The sequence below is a fragment of the Phoca vitulina genome, unplaced genomic scaffold, assembly GCF_004348235.1.
Source record: "Phoca vitulina isolate PV1807 unplaced genomic scaffold, GSC_HSeal_1.0 scaffold22, whole genome shotgun sequence".
NCBI lineage: Eukaryota > Metazoa > Chordata > Mammalia > Carnivora > Phocidae > Phoca > Phoca vitulina.
This window is the reverse complement of record NW_022589725.1, coordinates 14,326,801-14,332,155: the sequence shown is the minus strand read 5'-3', so window position 1 is coordinate 14,332,155 and position 5,355 is coordinate 14,326,801.

The following is a 5,355-nucleotide window of genomic DNA, read 5'->3' as shown; positions in this document are numbered from 1 at the left end:
TTAGCAAATGGTAGAGAAATTAATGACATGTTGGCATTGAACTGAGACTTTCTCTTTGGCATTGTTAGCAGGACTGAGAAAACAAAAAGATAATTCTTTCTTTTTTGCTAGTGCCCTAAAACATCACACGCATTGTTAGAAAGGGAAATATCCCCCCTCACAAGACAGTACATGTGAAATGGTTTGGCATGTTGCCAATTTTTTTTTAAATGTCAGAGAGGCAGATTTTCCGAGAGGGATGGGGCATCCTCCCAGTCTCCTCCTCTGTCACCCCTGGGTGGGCACTGTTCCCCACTTCTGCTGAATCACTGTAGTTGGGGAAGGAGGCAGTTTCTGGGGAATGCCTTTTGTCCCTCTCCATGTCCCTCTTGCTGTTTACCTGGTTGGGCTTGGTGTCCTGAGCTGATGATCAATAAAGGATTAGATGTAAAAACAAACCAAACCTGCTTGTCCTTAAATAATGTTATTTCAGGGTAAACGTCTCAACCCTGAAATAAACCAGGTTTCAAGTAATAATCTGAATTAATTCTGACAACATGATCCAGAGTGCAGGATTTGCCTTCAGGTTATGGTTTTTTGTTTTTTTGTTTTTTTGTTTTTTCTGTCAACTCCACTAATGAAAGAGAGAAAACGGAGGAGGAAAAGGGACCTTGATTTCGGGCCAGGGAAATCTTATTATTCATTAAGCTTTTTTGAAGTGATCGGAACACAGAAATGAGAGCTCACTTCTTCCTTCCTCCCTCCATCTCTTCTCTCCTTTCTTTTTTTTTTTCTTTCCCCCCTCCTCTCCCCTCTGATGCGTGTTTCTGAAGGATCTATGATGTATCAGGATAGCGTTTCCCAGCCTTGGTTCCTTTGAATACCAGCTTCTCCATTTCTGCCTAATATATAACCCACCTCTACTGGTAGTTACTTCATTTTTTAAAAATGTAATTCCCATTGTTTTACTTATATAAAATTGGTCCCATCCTAAAACAGTGAAATCCATTAAATCAAATTCTGTCTAGTTCTACATTTCCCCCAATGCATAGTAAGAGGAAAAAAAAATGTTACAAACCAAACTGAACACTACCAGGTACCTAAAGCTACCCCACTGACTACGGTTGGAGGAACCTTCAAGGCTTGCCAGGGAGGGGCCTGGAGAGAAGGCCCTCCCTGAATGCTTGCTGGCTGATCACAGTGCATAGTATTGCACAAACTTTAGCTCCTGGAGAGATTGTTAAAATATTCCTGGGCCTCATCCCAGGGTTTCTGACTCAGCAGGCCTGGGGTAGGGCCTGGGAGTCTGCCTTTCTAACAAGCTGCCCCAGGTGATGTTGATGCTGCTGGTCTGAGGAGTCCTACTGCGGGTCCTACTCCTACAAGATAAGTAGGTCTTGGGCCACTGGGCATCAAAATCACTTGTAGGTGCTTCTTAAAATGCAGATACCTGGGGTGCCTGGGGGGCTCAGCTTGTTAAGTGTCTGACTCTTGATTTCCGCTCAGGTCATGATCTCAGGGTTGTGAGATCGAGCCCCACATCAGGCTCTGGGCTCGGCACAGAGTATGCTTGTCCCTCTCCCTCCACTCCTCCCCCTGCTTGCTCTCTCTCTCAAATAAAATCTTACAAAAAAAAAAAAAAAAAAAAAGATGCAGATACCTGGGCACTACCCACAAAATGTTCTGATTCTTCAGGAGGGTGGGTCCCTGGACTCTGCCTTGTCAACCAGCTCTCCAAGGATCATCTGGAGACCACCTCTGACACTCTTTGGACCACCATTAGCATATGGAGCTTGGAGGGAGGTGGCCCCACCTTCAAAGTCAGTCTGCAAATCAGGGACAACTTCCCATTGCTTGGGCCCTAAACCTTAGAGCATCCTGGACTTCCCTGTTTCCTTCCTAGAGCCTCCATTTAGTGGGTCAGCAAATTCTATTGGCTCTTCTTTCAAAACATATTCAGATTTTCTTTAAAAGACTCTAGTACATGGACTTGGGGATGGAATGGTAAATGAAACAAGACTGGTAAAATGCTGAGGATTGTTGAAATTGGGAGTTCACTTTATTACTCACAAATTTTATGTAGATTTGAGTTTTTCCATAATAAAAATTTTTATCTTTAAGTCTTTGATCTAAAATCCATTTCTGGGAATTTATCCTAATGAACATGTTAGATACAGAAAAAAAAGTGCAAATAAAAATATTATTCAAATAATAATAGTGAATAATTGGGAACATACTAAGTTCTCCTAATAGGACAATAAACTGTGGGACACTCCTCAATGCAATTTTGTCATTAAAAACATTTATTCAGGCCATGTACCAACATGGAAAATGTGATATACTATTAAGTGAAAAACAAGACATTAAATTCTATATGTGGCATGATTAAAACTATACAAAGACTCCTGTCCTTAAAAAAGATAGAAATTTAATGGGGTGCCTGGCTGGCTGAGTCAGAACATCTGACTCTTGATCTCGGGGTTGTAGTTTGAACCCCACGTTGGGTATAGAGATTACTTAAAAATAAAATCTTAAAAAAATAAAAAAGTTTGAACTTTAAAAATAATTTTATATATCCAGAATCTGCCCACTTCCCACTACCTTCAACGCTACGACCTTTGCCTGAGCCCCACCATCTGGCCTGCATCCCTGCATCAGCCCCGCACTGGTCTCCCTGCTTCTACCCCTCCCATCTTTTTTCCATGTGGCAGCTAGGGGGGTCCTTCAAACTATAAACAGATCATGACCCTCCTCCGTTCAGAATTCTGCAAAGGCTTCCCATTTCTCCAAATAAAAGTCTTGACTTTACCACCACTGCCCTCCAGGATATAGGACCTTGACTGCTCTGTTCCCTGCCTTGCTCTGGCTCCTCCAACCAAGCTGGCTTCCTTGCCATGCTTCACTCACTCACTCCAGCTTCAGGACCTTTGCATCTGCTGTTTCCTCTGCGTGGAATGTGCTGCCTCCAGGTATCTGAATGAGTGGCCCCCTCCTTCCTCCTGGTGACTCTTCAGAGAGGTCTTACCTGAACTCCTCATCCAAAACAGCACTGCTCCCTCTCTCAACTCCCCCATACCCTTTATTTTTCTTCATAGCAGTTAGTCAATACCCTCCCTGATGCGTTTGTTCCTTGTGTCCTATACTTAATACAATGCAAATCCCTTGAGAACAAAGGCTTTCTGTCTGATTCTCTGCTGAATCCTCATACCTAGCACAGTGCCTGGCACACAGCAGGTGATTTGAATGAAAGAATGGTGGACTAAACACTCAAAAGAACTGTGAGTTTCATGTGGGCTTTCCTTCCTGGGTGATCTCTCCTTCCCCCAAACCTCCTGGCAGTGACAGACCCATACACAGCAGGAGCCCAGTGGGAACTAAAGTGGGTGACGGGTCTCCCACCCGAGGCCTACACCCACACCCCGTGTAAAGTGCATCCTGGGAAGTGGTGGCAGTAGGGCGTGTGGCTAACGGTAATGGCTTTGGGAGGGCAGATGCTGGCTTAACACCACCAGCTATGTGGCCTTGACAAAATGATGAGAATTTTCTGAGCGTTAGTTTTTCCCTGTGCAGAAGGAGAAGGATATTAACAGCTCCTACTCCCCAGGGCTGGAGTTAGGTCTCAAGTCCCATAAAGCACCTAATAAGCACAGTGCCTGGCACAGAGTAGGTGTGCGACAAGAGGCCATCAAATTAATCAACAGCCATATATATACGTGCCTTTGGCTCTTTTTAGTTTACAAAGTGCTCTTATGCCTGTTTTATCTAATGGGAGCCTTTCAACAACCCTGTCGGTTTTATCATCATTTTTATAGGTGAACACCTATAACCAACTGAGCCATCCAGGCACCCTAAGCTGAACACTCTTAAATGGTGCCCTACTGGGTCCATTTAAGAGTGGCAACTGGGTCAAAGGCAACTGGGTCAAAGAGGAGCAAAGTGCTTGCCTATGGAACACAACTGAATCTGACTACAACCCGGCACCCTCTTGTCCAGAAACACAGCTGTTATCACTGCCAATGCTAATCAAAGTGGTCTGGACGGCCCGTTAGAGCCCCAGACTCTAAAGCATGTGCCTAGTGTGAGCCTGTGATCAGCAAATGAATTCAGCCAACAAAATCAGCCAATGAGCCACACCTTCCCAACGACCCCACGGAGGCAGGGGTGCTCAGGCTCCCGTACCTCTGAATGAAGCTTGTGAACAAGTCCAGACAGACGAGCCATCTCTCAGAGTCCACCCAGGATTTAGAATATTTTAGTTTTCCCAAAAGGGAAAACACAAAAGCCCTTTCTCTAGTTTCTCTGCTTCAAGTCGGGCGACAGCTCTGAGCAGCAAATGCCACCTTTAGTGTTTGAGATCCTTGTCGTTCTGCCACCTCTGGCCCAGTCTGCCTCGACAGAGACAGTGTTTCTTCCCAAAGGTAATCCGAGGGGGAGGCCCTGCATGGAGCTCTGGGCCTGACTCTCATCAGTTTCCTCTACCTTCCCAGGATTGAAGGCCAAGGGAAGTCACATGGTGGGGAAGAGAACAGCAGGTGTTAGACATGAATTTTAGAACCACAAGGCCAAAACACCACAGACTCTTAGGAGTCATGGATTATCACAACTCTAGCATCTGAGAGACAGAGAAACTCACGACTTAATACCTTAAGCCTCATGGGGCTGGCAGAGATTCCACTGGATGGAAAGGGGCAGACTGGGAATCTGATGGCTTCTGGGTCAGAGGCTTAGCAAACATGCCCTGGTGAGAATATGGCCTGAGGGCTCCAGCCCCAGGAGGGAGGCTCGAGGGACAGGCCTTGGATAGCAACTTAATGGCAAAATTCTACAACCAGGCCCCTTGGGAGACAGATGAAAGGGGAGAGGGCAGCCTTCAGAAGGATGCCACCAGGCCATCCAGCCAGGCCATCCAGCCCTGGGCCCTGGTGCTCCAAGATCTCGATGGAGCCAGGTTTGTGGCAGGCCACCAACCACGAGGAGACTCTGACAGCAATACCATGATGGTCTGGCTTGATGGCACTTGCTCCGTGCTTGGAATGTGCTTTGTGAGCAGCACTCAGTGTCTGCAGAGCACTGCACAGCATCCTGATCAATAACTTCCATTTGCACAGTGTTTATAATAGAGATGAGTGCTCATGCCCCAAACCCTGGAAATGGCCTCGGAAGACAGGCTGACAATGGCTCTGGCCAGACAGTGGGGATGGCTCTGGCCTGCTCTAAGGGCTACTTTGGGTCATCTGGAAAAAGGGTCAATACAACCACTCCACCCCTGGCCTCATCCTCATTCAAGGTCACTTTAGGTATTTACGTTAATGAACTTCACTGATTTTTAAAAATGAGGGAGAGTTCTCGGGTAATCATGATCTCATATCAAAACTA